This window comes from Erythrolamprus reginae, chromosome 6, assembly GCF_031021105.1.
Source record: "Erythrolamprus reginae isolate rEryReg1 chromosome 6, rEryReg1.hap1, whole genome shotgun sequence".
Lineage (NCBI taxonomy): Eukaryota > Metazoa > Chordata > Lepidosauria > Squamata > Dipsadidae > Erythrolamprus > Erythrolamprus reginae.
Window position 1 is genome coordinate 40,730,762 of NC_091955.1, and position 17,440 is coordinate 40,748,201.

The 17,440-nt window shown below is 44.1% G+C and overlaps 1 protein-coding gene across 3 annotated transcripts in view; it reads left to right on the forward strand.

The window, feature by feature from the left end:
• The window catches only part of SLC16A7 (solute carrier family 16 member 7), a 368,886-nt gene that overhangs the window by 230,095 nt on the left and 121,351 nt on the right, over positions 1-17,440 (forward strand). Inside the window, exon 2 of one of the 3 annotated variants that reach the window (XM_070755501.1) lies at positions 1,985-2,003. The exons of the other annotated variants lie outside the window; for them this stretch is intronic. The gene's annotated coding sequence lies outside the window, so the exon portion shown is untranslated. The remainder of the gene's footprint in view (positions 1-1,984; positions 2,004-17,440) is intronic. 3 annotated transcript variants of the gene reach the window in all.

Below are 17,440 nucleotides of genomic sequence, written 5' to 3' on the forward strand. Positions count from 1 at the left end.
AGAGGGTCAATAGTTCCCACCCCCAGTGTGATGGACAGACAGATGGAATTGTCCTTGGGAGGCAGAACCGACAGCCACTCCATCTTATCAGTGTTGAGCTTGAGTCTGTTGACACCCATCCAGACCCTAACAGCATCTAGGCACTGGCACACCACTTCCACTGTTTCGCTGACTGGACATGGGGTGGAGATGTACAGCTGGGTATCATAAGCGTACTGATGATACCTCACCCCATGCCCCTGGATTATCTTGCCCAGTGGTTTCATGTAGATATTAAATAGCAGGAGGGATAGGACCGACCCCTGAGGCACCCCACAAGGGAGAAGCCTAGAGGTCAACCTCTGACCCCCCCACTAATACCGACTATGACCGACCGGAGAGGTAGGAGGAGAACTCCAAGCTACTTGCTGAAGAGAGCCCCTCCCCAGGGCTCTCAGGCCCCTCTCCCTCGTCACATTCCTCTTCGCTCTCATCCTTCCCCAGGCATGGAGCCAGCAGAGACGCAGCTGGTCTTTCATCTGCCTCAGGCTGAACCACAACACAGCCTAGCTATCCATCCAAGTCAATGTAAGAAAATACTTTTTTTTTTGCAGTTTCCCTGAATCTTGAGCTTTCTGCATTTCTCAAGTGCCCTGTCTTCTAAGAATGACAGGGTTATGCGGCTTGTCCGCCATTTTGTGCACAGGTCTTTGTCTCTAAATGCATTGTTTTTGGCCCGGCATGTCCCTGGGCTGGATAATGGGATCGCTGACGCCTTGTCCCGTGGTCAGTTGTCCAGGTTTCAGATGCTGGCTCCGTGGGCTCGCGCATCACCGGAGATCTTTCCTTGCCATCTGTGGAGCCTGGGCGGGCTCACGAGCAGTGGAAGATCGAGGCAGGCAGGGCCATGGCCCTCTCAGTAACCCCCGGCACCTTGAGGTCGTATCAAAACTCAGGTAAGGAGTTTTGGGAATTTAGACAAGTTAGAGGGTACCCACTCACCTGGCCAATCCCAGTTGATCACCTGATAGAGTTCTGCATGCTGCTTAAGCAGCGCGGTCTATTGGTAAGAACTATTAGGGCCAGACTGGCAGGCCTGGCTTTTCTTTCTAAGGCCAGTGGCTTTCCTGACTCCTCTTGCGATTTCTGCATTCGGAAGATGCTGGAGGGGTGGGTTAGAGAGCGACCTACGCCCCCGGTTGACAGTAGACAGGCACTAACTGTGCAGCAGCTGTCCCTTATTAACGGTCTTTGGAACAGCTCTGTGTCCGTGTTGTTATTCCGCCTCTGCTGCAATGATCACCTAACATGAAAAACATTATCGAAAAAGCACAACAAAGAATGTTCTTTCTGCGCTAACTCAGGAAGCTCAAACTGCCCAAGGAGCTGCTAATACAGTTCTACAAATGAATCATTGAGTCTGTCATCCTCACCTCTATATTTGCCTAGTTTGGTTCTGCAACCCAACAAGACAGACACAGATTTCAGAGGATAATCAAAACTGCAGAAAAAAACAATTGCTGCCAAAATGCCTTCTATTGAGGGCCTGTATACTGCACATGTAAAAAAGAGGGTTGTGAAAATATTTACTGATCCTCGCATCCTGGACATAAACTGCACACCAAGACAACTAGACACAACATTTTTTTCCTGAACGCCATCACTGTGCTAAACAAATAATTCCCTCAACACTGTCAAACTATTTACTAAGTCTACACTACTATTACTACTAGTTTTTTCCCCTCATCATTCCTATCACCCATTTCCTCCACTTATGACTGTATGACTGTAACTTGTTGCATGTATCCTTAAGATTTTAATTAATATTGATTGTTTCTTCATTGCTTATTTGACCACATACCAATCATTGTATTCTACCTCATGATTCTTGACAAATGTATATTTTCTTTTATGTATACTGAGAGCATATGCACCAAAGACAAATTCCTTGTGTATCCAATCACACTTAGCCGATAAAAAATTCTCTTCTCTTCTTTGTTTACAGATTATGACAAAGACAACTGGTAAGAAAGACTATGTACTTAATAATATTTGGATTGTTATTATGTGTATGACTTCAGATGTTTTATTTAAACATGTTATTTCTCAAAGTAAACTTTAGTTCAAGTTAGTATCTGTATGTGGCTGAGTAGTTATTCACAAATAAATCACTAAATTACAACTAAACAAGGATTACTCTGCTCATACATTAACTATCCATACTTGTGTAGTTTTGATATTTTGTAATTTTTTTCAGTTCTTTTTTCTTTGACTCCGTCATCTCCTGGTACTGCGATATCAACAATAAATTGTACAATGAAGCATCTGGGCCACATAGTTGTGCCTCTGTTTGTAGTCCGTCTGTAGTCCGTCTGTGATCATCAGCTTCCTTGCAAAGTCTGCATTTTGGGTCACCAGCTGATTTTTCGATACTGGATTTGATTGCATTTGTTCTGATTGCTTGCCCCTGGGCTACAAGAATCAAACCTTCTGTCTCCTTCCTCATTGTTCCATTAGTGAGCCATAACCAGGTCTTTTCCTTATCAACTTCTCCTTATCAATCTTGTTGAGGAACTGCCCATACAAAGTTTTATTGCACCAGCTGACTATTATTATTATTATTGTTGTTGTTGTTGTTTTGTTGTTATTATTATTATTATTATTATCATCATCATTATTATTATAAAAATAGTCAACAAACCCAATGAACAACTAGTTCTGAATAGCAGGTGTGCACGTATAGTTCAGTTATATTACTAAAAAGCTTCTAAGTGTAGTCTGACTTTTTAATCTCTTTCAAAATTCTCACATGGCCTTCTGTAACTTCCTGTTAACATCTCCAATTGTTCTGCTAGTTACTAATAATGAATCATTAATGATCCACTGAATAGAGCTGGGTGGAGAAAAAGAATCACACATAAGAAATGTATAACAGTAAAATACCTGGCTGAGCTGCTCTCAGCCAATTGCATTCAGATAAAAGAAAGCCTTGTGATTCTATGGCAAAGTCAAGATAGTTTTTCCTACTTGAAAGCATGTGACAAACAGAGCTTTGGGTTTCCTATGCAGATTTGTTATTATAGCAATTGCAACATATGCTGAAGGACACCCATGAAAGTCATCACTGAGAAAATGACTGCAAAACAAGCAGAGTAAAGGGCTTACTTTGCAGTTTTTCCAATACTTTCCCTTTTTGGCCACTTGAGTCAATAAAAATGTTGGGCAAGCAGAAGCTGTGAAATCAATGAAAGACAATAGCCCAGTAAAGGTCTTTATAAGAATATAGATAAGAAGTTATTTCCACAGTGGTTGGGATCACATTTATTTTATTTTATTTTATTTGGTCAGCTTCCATCCGTTGCTCCTAGTCTGGCCCTCTGATGCTTTGGAAAACTATGTGATCCCCTCCTCACTGTGGCAGCCCTTCAAATATTTGAAGATTGCTGTCATGCCCCCGCCCCCAGACCTTTTCTTCACTAAACTATCCATGCCCAGTTCCTGCAACCTTTCCTCATACGTTTTGGTTTCCAGTCCCTTTATCATTCTGGTTGCCCTCTTCTGTACTTTTTCCAGAGTTTTGATGTCTTTGCTTTTTAAAAAAATATTTTTATTAGTTTTCAAAATAAAAGACAAAACAAAACGAACAAACATTAAATTGACAAGACACTACATTTAACACAAAAAGGAGCTACAATTGCTCCGCTCAGTATAGAAAAAAGGTAATTATAGTTTAGATCAATACAGAAAAGTAAACATATCAATAAAATATCTCTATATAGTATATGCTATCATAAAAAAATTAACTTTTCAATACTTTCCACCAACTATATAATTGTGGTTTAAACCAATTCAGAAAAGTAAACTTATCTATAAAATATCTCTATGTGATATATCCTGTCTAGTAAATTTAACTATTTAACACTTTATTTTAATATCTTTAAAAGTCTTTTTTTATATTCCACCAGTTGTAAATCTTCTGCCAAGTTTTATAAAATTCTGTTTTTACTTGGTTATTCAACCGTCTAATTCTGTACATTCCATAATCTTCCTAAGGACCTCTTCGTCTTTTGGTATTTCTTTTAAAATATGAATGATTTTTATGCTTTTCATACCAAACAAAAACATGCCAACCTAACATTAAATCATGACCCTCTAGATTTAATAATCTTCTATTTTCCAAAGTTAACCATTCTTTTATCCAAGATAAAGCTGCTGCTTGATAGTATAGCTTCCAATTTGGAAGGGCGAGCCCACCCCTCTCCTTCCGGTTTTCTAGTGCACTTTGTTTTATTCTTGGTTTTTTACCTTGCCATATACATTTTTTAGTAATCTTAGTTAATTCTTTAAAAAAATTCCCTCCCAGATTAATTGGGATTGCCTGAAATAAAAACAATACCTTAGGGAAAATGTTCATTTTAACTGTAGAAATATTTCTGAGTAAAGATAACTGTAAATTGTTCCATATTTCCAAATCTTTTTAAATTTGACCTAAGAGTTTGTGTAATTATCATTTTTTAACGATATAGCTTTAGCTGAAATCCAAATATCCAAATATTTTACTTTCTTTGTTATCTTCATATTTGTTAAATTTTCTAATTGTTTTGTCTGTGAATCCATCATATCTTTTGTTAATAATTGCGTCTTTTTCTTATTAATTTTCAAACCTGACACTTTCCCATATTCTTCTATTAAATCTATTAATTTTAATATTGATGTCATGGGATCTTCTATTATAAATGCCTGAACTTTATATGATTCTTTTTTAATCTGTAATCCTTTAATATCATTTTTGTTCTTCTCTTTATTAATAATTTTCCAGTGTTAAAATAAATAACAATGGTGATATGGGGCAACCCTGTCTAACTCCTCTTTGTACTTCTAATCTTTCTGTTTATTCATTGTTTAATATGATTTTGGCTGATTGATTTGAATAGATAGCATCTATTATGTTGAAAAAATTAGTTCCCACATTCATTTTATTTAATTGAAATTTCATAAAAATCCAATCCACATTATCAAGTGCTTTTTTGGCATCTAGAAATACTAGTGCCGTTTGTTTTTCTGGATGTAGTTCGAAGTATTCCAATGTGTTTATAATTGTCCTCAAATTATTTTTAATTTGTCTGCCTGGCAAAAATCCATTTTGGTCTTCATGAATTATTCCATTCATAATATTTTTAAGTCTAAGCGCATATATTGATAGAAAAAATTTATAAACCACGTTTAATAGTGAAATCGGTCTATAATTTTCAATTTGTTCCTTTTCCATTCCTGCTTTGTGTATTAATGTTATTAAAGCTTCTGTCCAGGATCTAGGCAATTTACCGTCTGCAATTATCTTGTTAAATGTCTCTAACATATTCGTGGAGAGTATATTACTATTTAATTTATAAAATTCCACAGGTATTGCGTCTGGGCCTGTGGCTTTATTATTTTTCTGATTTTTCAGTGATTGTTGTAATTCATGTCTTTGCTACCCATTTCTTTTATCCATGCTACTCATTTCTCATGCTACTCATTTCTCTCATCCAGAGAAACATCTTCTTATGGATTGTGTAAATTAGAGTTTTTCCCCTCATATTTGAGCAGTAAAATGATTCATTGCAGTGACCTCACGGTTGCATTCTATATAAGATAACAACTTTCAAAGACAAACATGCAGAAACCATTCAAGTTATGTGAAAATATACACTGCCTCTTGTAAAACTTGCACCTTTGTCAGTGCAAAGGTTTACTTCAAGCAGAAAAAAATACTGGCACAGGCTGTAAATATGTAGAGAATATATCACAGGATACTTTTTCATGTGAATTTTTGGTGGCTTAAGTGGGCTTCAAAAAGACAGTTTGACTCACAATTCAGTAAACTCTAATGAAAGAGGGGAGGAGAAGCAAGGCCGGGACTGCTTCTGGTATTGAAATTGGAGGGCTGGGGTGATCATACAGGCTGGCAAACCAAGGGCCATGCAATTTGTGGGTGCCCTGCCATTGCAACTCCGGCCTGACACCTAACAGGTAGTTTGGCTGCCCTCAAGGACACACCACCTCCATTCGCCTGCCGTGAACCCCCCAGCTCCCTTGCAACTGCAGAAACAGTTCTAGCTTTGCTGCTCACCTGCATGACTACCCCAACAACTGCAATTGCAGAAACAGCATCAGCTTGCTTCTCCTCTCCTCTTTTATTTATTTATTTGTTTGTTTGTTTACTTACTTACTTACTTATTTATTTACTTATTTATTTACTTACTTATTTATTTATTTATTTATTAGATTTGTATGCCGCCCCTCTCTGTAGACTCAGGGCGGCTAACAACAGTAATAAAACAACATATAACAAATCTAATATTTAAAATAACTAAAAACCCTTAGTAAAAACCAAATACAGTGGTCCCCCGATTATCGCGAGGGTTCCATTCCAGGACCCCTCGCAATGATCGGTTTTTCGCGAAGTAGCGGTGCGGAAGTAAAAACACCATCCGCTGCAGCAGCGAGGAGCCGAAGATTGGGGTTTCCCCGCCGCCCACGCAAACTCCTCGCTGCTGCCGCGCCCGCCGCTTGTCTTGTCCGCCCGCCGCTTGTCCGCCGCCTGCCTGCCCGCGCGCCTGCCGCTCGCCCACCCTTCGCCCGCCCACGCCGTTTGCTCGCGCCGCTTCCCAGCTGAGTCCTGAAGCCAGAAGGCAAAGGCGAACTTCCGCGTTTGGCTTCGGGACTCAGCTGGGAAGCGGCGCTGGGGTTTCCCCACCGCCCACGCAAACTCCTCGCTGCCACTCGCCCGCCCTTCGCCCGCCCACGCCGTTCGCTCGCGCCGCTTCCCAGCTGAGTCCTGAAGCCAAACGCGGAAGTTCGCTTCAGGACTCAGGCAGGCGGCGGACAAGCGGCGGACAGACAAGACAAGCGGCGGGCGCGGCAGCAGCGAGGAGTTTGCGTGGGCGGTGGGGAAACTCCTCGGTGATGCCCGCCGCTCGCCCTCCCGCCAGCAAGAGGGGGAAGACCTAGGGAAGCCGCCCAGCAGCTGATCTGCCCGGCGCCATCTACGCATGCGTGGCCATAGAAAAAAGGGTGCGCATGCGCAGATGGTGTTTTGACTTCCGGGTTGAAAAATCGCGATATAGCCGTTCGCAATGATCGGGATCGCGATACCTGGGGGATCACTGTATACACACAAATATACCATGCATAAATTGCATAGGCCTGGGGGGAATGAATATCTCAATTCCCCCATGCCTGACGACAGAGGTGGGTTTTGAGGAGCTTATGAGAGGCAAGGAGGGTGGGGCAATTCTGATCTCTGGGGGGAGCTGATTCCAGAGGGTCGGGGTCACCACACAGAAAGCTCTTCCCCTGGATCCCGCCAAATGACATTGTTTAGTTGACAGGACCTGGAGAAGGCCAACTCTGTGGGACCTAACTGGTCACTGGGATTCATGCAGTAGAAGGCAGTCCCGTAGATATTCTGGTCTGATGCCATGAAGGGCTTTATAGGTCATAACCAACACTTTGAATTGTGACCGGAAACTGATCCGCAACCAATGCAGACTGTGGAGTGTTGGTGTAACATGGGCATACCTAGGGAAGCCCATGATTGCTCTCGCAGCTGCATTCTGCACAATCTGAAGTATCCGAACACTTTTCAAAGGTAGCCCCATGTAGAGAGTGTTACAGTAGTCGAGCCTCGAGGTGATAAGGGCATGAGTGGGGGCCAAATAGGGTGGCAACTGGTGCACCAGGTGAACCTGGGCAAACGCCCCCCTTGGCACAGCTGAAAGATGTTTCTCTAATGTGAGCTGTGGATCGAGGAGGACGCCCAAGTTGCGGACCCTCTCTGAGGGGTTCAGTGATTCCCCCCCCATGGTGATGGATGGACAGATGGAACTGTTCCTGGGAGGCAAAACCCACAGCCACTCAGGGTTGAGTTTGAGTCTGTTGACACCCATCCAGACCCCAACAGCCTCCAGGCACCAGCACATCACATCCACTGCCTCGTTGACTGGACATGGAGTGGAGATGTACAACTGGGTATCATCCGCATACTGATGATACCTCACCCCATGCCCTTGGATTATCTCGCCCAATGGTTTCATGTAAATATTAAATAGCAGGGGGGAGAGGACCGACCCCTGAGGCACCCCACAAGGAAGAGACCTAGAGTTCGACCTCTGACCCCCCACTAACACTGACTGCGACCGACCGGAGAGGTAGGAGAACAACTACTGAAGAAGAGTGCCTCCCACTCTCAACCCCTCCAGCCGGTGAAGTAGGATACCATGGTTGATGTTATCGAAAGCCACTGAGAGGTCAAGAAGCACCAGGACAGAGGATAAACCCCTATTCCGGGCCCGCCAGAGATCATCCATCAATGCAACCAAAGCAGTTTCCGTGCTGTAGCCAGGCCTGAATCCTGACTGCTGAGGGCCTAGATAATCAGCTTCTTCCAAGGACTGCTGGAGCTGGAGCGCCACCACCTTCTCAACAACCTTCCCCATAAAGGGAAGGTTGGAGACTGGCCAATAGTTGTTAAGAATGGCTGGGTCCAGAGAAAGCTTCTTGAGGAGGCGACCCCCTCCCCAAAGAAGTGTTGACAATCTCCTGGACCCAGCTCCGTGTCACCTCCCTGCTGGCTGAGACCAGCCAGGAGGGACATGGATCCAGTAAGCAGGTGGCGCAACTCACAGCTCCAATGGCCTTGTCCACTTCATCAGCTGTCACCAGATCAAACTCTTCCCAGACAGATGGACAAGTATGGGCCCCAGCACTTTGACTGACTCGTTGTCAGTCGACTCTGTTATCCAATCGGAGTTGAGGTCCACCCTGATCCGAGCGATTTTATCAGCAAAAAACATGTTAAAAACCTCGGCACTACTCTGTAAGGGCTCCCCAACTCCCCCCTTGTTAAGAAGGGAGTGGGTCACCCTAAACAGAGTGGCCGGGCGGGATTCTGCTGATGCAATCAAGGCGGAATGATACGCGCATCTTGCCACCTTGAGTGCCACTTTGTAAGACTTAATATGAGCTCTTACAAGTGTTCGATCGGATTTGGACTTACTCTTCCTCCATCGGTTCTCTAGATGTCTCTTCTGGTGTTTCAACTCCCGAAGCTCCTCGTTGTACCATGGCGCTCTACAGGGTCTAGTGCCGCAGAACAGTCGCAATGGCACAATCCGGTCAAGAGCCTCCACTGCAGCCTTGCTTCGGCAAGAGACTCTGCCGAACTGTGGACTAGTGCATCTGGAATAACCCCAAGCGCCCTCTGAAAGCCCTCTGGATCCATCAGGCATCTGGGGCAGAACCACCTAGTCGGTTCCGCTTCCCTGCGGGGAAGGATTGGAGCCAGGAAGTCAAGCCGCAATAGAAAATGATCTGACCATGACAAAGGCAACACAACTAAGCCCCTTAGTCTCAGACCATTGCTCAGTTGCTCAGAGAGGAATACCATGTCGGGTGCATGACCCCCCTCGTGAGTCAGATCCTGTACTACTTGAGTCAGATCCATGGCTGTCATGGTGGCCATGAACTCCTGTGCTAGCCCAGAGGTTTTGCTGAGTGACGGTAGGTTAAAGACTTCCAAGACAATAAGTCTCGGGTACCCCACCACCAGCCTGTCTACCTCCTTCAGCAGCACAGGCAGGGCTGTTGACATGCAGCTGGGAGGCAGGTACGTGAGTAACAAGCCCATCTGTACCCCTAAATCCAACTTCACCAGGAGAGACTCACAACCTGCAATCTCTGGAGCAACGAGTCTACGTAGGCAAAGGCTCTCCCATGCTATAATAGCCACTCCTCCCCCCCTTCCCTCGGGTCGAGGCTGATGCCAAATCTGAAACCCAGCTGGGCAGATTTCAGAGAGAGTCAGGTTTCAGTCACACATACCAGGTCGGCCTCCTCCTCCAGGATCAAATCCTGGATGAGGAGAGCTTTATTTCCCACCGACCTGGCATTGAGTAGCAGCAGCCTGAGCCCAGGGCCAGGATTACACTTGTCACCAGCACCCTGGGTTGAGCTCACGGAGCCGGAACAAGGAATTGCTATTAAGCAGCGATCCCTCCTTCCCCTGGAATGGCTAGCTCCATGGCTCCTGCCATATCTGCCTCTCCCCAGCAACACTGGAATGTTCTGACTCTCTGCCACCCCAGAGATAGGTGCCCCTCCCCTCCTGACTCTCCAGCGTCAAGTATGCCAAGAATTTAATTCATGCCATATCCATTCACCTCATATATGCCATACTCCCACCCACCCACCCCATCCCATCCACCCCCCCACTCCATCCAATCCCAAGCATCCATCACTGAAATTACCCCCCAATAAATTAGTTAAAATGTGTATAAAAATTAAAAATTAATTTAAAAAGGTTAACCAATCAATTACGAGTCAAACAGAGACAATGATACAATTAAGATTAGTTAGTATAAAAATCAGTTCTTAAATCAATAGTTCAAAATTCATCAGTCAATCAGTCAATCCAGTTCAGGATGATAATAGTGTCTTCTATAAATCCTTCTTTAAGTCTCTTGTGTTATAGGATCTTCCACTAGGGGCGCAGTTCTCCAATGGTATTCAATAGGGCAGTGTTTCCCAACCTTTTTTGAGCCGCGGCACATTATTCACATTTAGAAAATCCTGGGGAACATTGAGCGGGGGGGGGGGGATAAAAAAAAGTTTGGACAAAAAAAATCTCTCTCTTCCTCCCTTTCGCTCTATTTCTCTCTCCCTCTTTCTCTCTCTCCCTTCCTTTCTCTTTCTTTCCCCCTCTCTCCATCTCTTTGTTTCTCCCTTCCTTCATCTCTTTTTTGCCCTCCTTCTCTCTCCCTCCTTCCCTCCCTCTATGTCTTTCCCTCACCCTCCTTCCCCCTCTTTCTCCCTCTCTCTTTCTCTCCCTCTCCTGCTATCTCTTTCTCTCTCTTTCTCTCCCCCCTCTCTCCCTCTCTTTCTCTCTTTTGCTATCTCTTTCTCTCCCCCCTCTCTCCCTCTCTTGCTATCTCTTGCTATCTCTTTCTCTCTCCCCCTCTTCCTCTCTCTTTCTCTCCCTCCCTCTCTTGCTATCTCTTTCTCTCTCTTTCTCTTCCCCCCTCTTTCCCTCTTTCTTTCTCTCCCCCCTCTTTCCCTCTCTCTTTCTCCCTCTCCCTCTCTTGCTATCTCTTTCTCTCCCCCCTCTCTCCCTCTCTCTTTCTCTCAGCAGCCGCAGCGGGTAGTAGCCGTGGGGCGGCAGCAAGGTCGTCAGCTGTGAGGTGGAGCTTCGGAACAGAGGCACCGACGGCGGCGGGCAAGTGCCAGCCATGCAATTCTAGCATGTCCAGCCGCCACCGTCTGTCCCTCTGTTCTGGAGCTCCGCCTCACAGCTGACCATTCTGCCGCTGCCCCACGGCTACTACCTGCTGTGGCTGCGGCTGCCTCCGCCATCACCCCCCCGCTGCGCGCTGCCCTTTCGCTGCCGCTACCCTCCCACCAGGCACCAAAGCTCACCTGCTGCAGCCGCCAGGGAAGCTCCAGCCAGGCGGGGCGCTGCAGTTGCCGGAAAACTTGGAAGGCGCTAAGAAGGAAGCTCAGCTTCCATTCTCACAACTTTTTGCTCTTCGCAAAAAGTTTCGAGACCAGAAGCTGAGGTGCTTTCTTCGCGGCACACCTGACCATGTCTCGCGGCACACCAGTGTGCCGCGGCACACCGGTTGGGAAACACTGCAATAGGGAATAGATGGAAGTGGGGGGGAGGGGGGAAGATGACAAAGCAAAGATCTTAACATTAGCTAATATGTTCTGTCGGGCTCTCTGGCAGAATCCTCCCAAAAATTCACAGGTACAAATTTCAGACACACACACGTTTAAAAATTCAAAACAATGTTCTTTATAATGAAAATTCACTTAAACTAAGCCCTCTTTTGGTATAGCAGAGAGCACTCATCTCCAAACAAACTGGTAATTTATACAAGTCCCTTATCAGTTCTGTGATACTTAGCTTGCAACTGTGAGGCAATTCACAGTCCTTCTTTCACAAAGTGAAACACACTTTGCTCTGGTTTAGTTTCAAAGCGGGGAAAAATCAGCACACAAAAAGTCAAAGTCAGTAAAGCAGTCATGGAACACAATGATCAGATAATCCCACATAATGGCCAAACCCACAGGCTGCTATTTATAGCAGCCTCACTAATTACCACAGCCCCACCCAACCACAGGTGGCCTCATTTTCTTTGATAATAATCTCTCAGTTGTTGTTGCCTATGCATCGCTCTCCGCATGCGTGGCTGTATTATTAACTCTTGTTCTGAATCCAAGGAGGAGCTAGATAATTGATCTCCTTCTGAGCTGTCTGCCACACTCTCCTCCTCCCTGTTACTCATGTCTTCTTGGTCAGAGGAGTCTTCATCAGCAGATTCCACCACGGGCAAAACAGGCCTGCAGCATGTGGATGTCTCCCCCACATCCACAGTCCTTGGGGCAGGAGCTGGGCCAGAGCTAACCACAACATAATACCCCCAATTTGGCTGGCTATGATGGTCTTCGGAAATTCAATTTCCATTGTTCACTTTCCCCCAACTCTGGCCGCTCTGTTCTTTCAGTACAATCCCGGCCAATGCTCCACTCCACAGGGCAGCTGCAACTCGCCTCAGCCTCCTTCCTGCATGTTTTGGCCATCCGTCTCCTTCGTCCCCCTCGGCACCAATAGCTCTCACTTACTTGCGTCGTACAGGGGACTGGGCTGCTGTTCTTCATCCACCAGCTGGTATCCTTAGCTCCTCCATTCTCCACAAATGACCTCCGGTGCCAAGAGCCTACCGCTCCCACTGGCCTGCATCCTCAGCGTCCTCAGTCTCACAAAGCAGGTAGATTTGTCCCGGCCTCGGCGCTGGCCTCCGCTCCGTCATCTCGGCACCTCTGTCACTTCGGCACCAATCACTCTCACTTCCTGGTGTCTTGCTGAGAGGGTCGCTAAGATGGTTGGTTTGTTCCCCAGGTTTTTCTCCACTCACTTCTCTCCAGCTCTCTCTCCGCCTCCGAGCATTCGGCGTCCGGGAACAGCCGCCATCTTCCGCTCCCCAGCTGATCACCCAGGCAATTTCTCGGGGCTATTGTCTCTGGCGCCACACAAAGCAACACAACAGCATTTGGTTTTAATCCCCCAAGCACGGAGGGTTGCAAAGCCAGAAGGAATCAGACAATGTCTGGTCTGGATTGACTCATTTTTGATGATCTTTGCCATTGTCTCAGAGGAGCGGCGAATCCTCCATCTCCTCACCGCTCGCACCGGAACCAGATGACTGTTGTAGCTGACTGAGTTGTAAACTTTGTTTTTGTAAACCCCCTTGTAAACCCACCTTGGTTGTGAACTAGGTTGTTTTTGTGATGCTCCTTGAGGTTCCCCTCCCTCACTTTCTGGTGCCCACTCAACACATTCTCACCTGTCTGCCTCCTGTGGCCCTGGCAGCTGCTATTCTGCCTCCCTCCAGTCCTGGTAAACAGATCTGCAGGGGCCCAAAATGTGCAGAGCAGCCTTTTTTTTTAAAAAATAAAAATAAATCTTGCATTGCAAGCTGCCCCTGCAGCACCATTGCTTCTGCCTGCCACCAGGGTGTTTGGGCAAATGGGCAAGGATGAAGGGTAAGGGTGGAGGCCCATTGGTTGTGGAGGTTGTGCTGAGGCAGGTGCTTGGGGGTGGAGGAGGAACAGCTTGGGCTCCAAGCCAAAATATCCTAAACCCACGAGGACAATTAACCAGTGGAACAGCTTGCCTTCAGAAAATGTAGGTGCTTCATCTACTGAAGGTTTTGAAGAAAAGACTAGACAGCCATGTATTAGAAATGGTATAGGGCAATGATGGTGAACCTTTTTTCCCTCGGGTGCTGAAAGAGCATGCATGTGCGCTATCGCACATGTGCAAGTGCCCACACCCATAATTCAATCCCCGGGGAGGGTGAAAACAGCTTTCCCCTCCCCCAGTAGCCCCTCTGGACACTGGAAATGGCCTGTTTGCCAACTTCTGGTGAGCCCAGTAGCCTTGTGTTTCACCCTCCCCAGGCTCTAAAGGCTTCTCTGAAGCCAGGGGAAGGTAAAAATGCCTTCCCCCATCCCCCCGGAGGCTCTCTGGAAGCCAAAAATGCCCTCCCAGAGCCTCTGTGCGAGCTAAAAATCAGCTGGCCGGCACACACATGCACGCTGGAGCTGAGGCCATAGGTTCACCATCACTGGTATAGGGTCTCCTGCTTGAGCAGGGGGCTGGACTAGAAGACCTTCAAGGTTCTCTCTGATTCTACTTTGATTGATTGATTGTATCTTTTAAGCCAACATACATTTGCCATATCTATTAGCTCAAGATATATATAAAACATATGCAACAAGCTTAACTTCCTTTTAGGCTATCCTTAACTTCCCATTAGAAGTAATTTTAATTATTCAAAATCATTAGGAATAAAAATCAATAAATCATGGCATGTTCCAAACTTAAAAGGATTACATAATGTATGCATACTTCAACCATTCTATATGTATTGATTCAGAAATTCATACATTTTTCACTTGATAAATATATTAGGGATTGCAATCAAAATGAGTAATTCTTCGTAAATTGACCAAGATGCTTAGATGGATATTGTTCTGTCGAGCTCGCTGGTAGAATCCTCCCGAAAATTCACAGATACAAATTTCAGACACACACACATTTGAAAATTCAAAACAATGTTCTTTATACCGAAAATTCAAATAAACTAAGCACTCTTTTTGTATAGCAAAGAACACTTGTCTCCAAACAAACTGGTAATTTGTACAAGTGCCTTATCAGTTCTGAGATACTTAGCTTGCAGCTGTGAGGCAATTCACAGTCCTTCTTCTTTCACAAAGTGAAACACACGTTGCTCTGGTTTAGTTTCAAAGCGGGGGAAAATCAGCACACAAAGGTCGAAGTCAGCAAGCCAGGCACAAAACACAACGATCAGATAATCTTCCACAATGGCCAAACCCACAGGCTGCTATTTATAGCAGCCTCACTAATTACCACAGCCCCACCCAACCACAGGTGGCCTCATTTTTTTTGATAATAATCTCTCAGTTGTTGCTGCCTATGCATCGCTCTCTGCATGCGTGGCTATATCATTAACTCTTGTTCCGAATCCAAGGAGGAGCTAGATAATTGATCTCCTTCTGAGCTGCCTGCCACACTCTCCTCCTCCCTGTCACTCATGTCTTCTTGGTCAGAGGAGCCTTCATCAGCAGATTCCACCCGGAGAAAAACAGGCCTGCGGTATGTGGATGTCTCCCCCACATCCACAGTCCTTGGGGCAGTAGCTGGGCCAGAGCTAACCACAACAGATATAATACTATGTTTCCCGAAAAATAAAACCCTGTCTTATTTATTTATTGAACCCTGAAATAAGCGCTTATTGCCATGCACTCAAAAGCCTGATTGGGCTTACTATAAAGGGATGCCTTATTTTGGGGTAAACAGGGTACATGTGATAACCATGTATCATGTATGACATGCAAATATAAAGTTTCAGTGCTCTGTAAATGTAACTAAACTTTAATTTCACAAATCTCAAATCTTATACAATATCTTATGAAATTCTTAAAATGCATTAGAGTTTTTCATCCTTCACAATGATTTTACTTCTCTGCTATTATTCTTCCTGCCCCTCCCCACTTTTGTTTCTGCTCTTTTGTTTTGAAATGAATGTTTTAATATCCCAGAAAGATCATATACTGTTCCTTTTTAAAAATCAGAAGTTTTTGTAGGCGTAAAAACAAAGGGATCACTTTGTATAGGAAAATGTATACAATTTCTTTTCAGGCATTAAGAAAACATTTGGGTGGGTTATAAAAACAGTGCCATCTCTTATGAACAGCAAAAAGAATAATAATCCTCCTAATACTCCAATGTGATATATGTTTTTTTAAATGTCAGTTGGACATTTATGTTAAATAAAATGTTAAATGTTAAATAAAAACATTTATTTGACATAAATCAAATCTAGCCCTTCCCAAGATCAGTTGAATGTATTTATCCCACTTTCACGTTGATTAGAAAAAATAGCTTATTTATTTGTACAATTTGTATAATTAGTATTTTCTTGGGCACCACTTTAAAATGTAAATTGTAAGAGGGTGCCTGGGCTGCTTTGCAAGGGAGCATTATTCCCCCCCCCAAAAAAAAAAATCTGTGAATGGGTAGGGGATGGGGCCAGCAACTTTCATGATCCTTATGGAACATTTGCAATGTAAGACAAGCATTGGATTTTGTCATTGGGTTGATAGTCCCCTGGCAAAGAGAGAGATGAGCTATATCCTTGAGTTACTAATAAAATATTCAGACTGTTTTGGATAAGATGTTCTTTAAAAACAACTATGAGCTCACAAGTCTTGCAGATGGAAAACCACTGCATCCTCTTGTTTCTTTGAATCTAGTAGTTAATAAGGAGAAGGAGGTCGAACCATCAGACAGTTAAAAACTGAACAATGGAAACATGAAAAACATATGTAATTTCTCTTTTTGACATTGACATTCGCTATCTTATTCCAACATCATACAATTTGTGAAGCATAAGAGATGGTTCTTTGTCATCCTGTTGAAGATAGGAATTACAAATGCTAGGATAAAATATTCCTATATCTCAGTTCTTGCCTCTAAATTATTGTGTTAATAAACACAATTGGCAAACCAAATAATGGTTGGATGTAATATCCATGCAGCATAGATACTTCTGCTATGGGCTTTCATAAATGGCATCCCCAGGTGTAAATCAGATTAAGTGAATGAAAGCATGCAGTATGCCAGACTGTTTGTACTTTATTACACAATTGCCTAATTTCAGTTTCCCATTCACATCAGCCTAAATTACTTTGAATTGGGAAGAATTGATATCATCCAAATGGATTCTCTTTCAAACTTAAAGATTATCAGGTTTTATCTTTCATTTTCAAGTCTTAGAATAAGAAAATTATTTACTCTGGAAACACCAGCGTGGAACATCATTTTCCTGCAATTTTCTTATATATTTGATCAGTATTTTCTCCTGTAACATCATAAACAAGAATAGCTAAACCCTTATTATTCCATAATTGAACTCAAGCTGCATTTTTTAACATTGAGGCTTGAATATATTGAACTTAGTTTTTTTAAACATACAAATTGGTACTTGAACATTATAGAATAAATATGTCTCTGTGAGTCAACATATAAATCTATAAAAACATTGTCCTGATAAAAGAACCTATGATTATATGATGTTTGTAAAAAACAGTGAAACTTTCTATGAGCTAGGAGAGCAGTGCAACCCACCACCCCCTCACACACACACATATATAAAATAGATAGAAATATAACCAGGCTGGTGCTTTCGGCTTTGTAGTGATCTGAGCTGACGTCCCTCTAAAAATACTGGTGTGTGTGTGTGTGTGGAGTGCTGACTCATTTGCAGCAATCGGGTTGGTTGGCTGTGTTGAAACATTCTGATTAATTGGTGGGATGACACTTTGAGTAATTGAT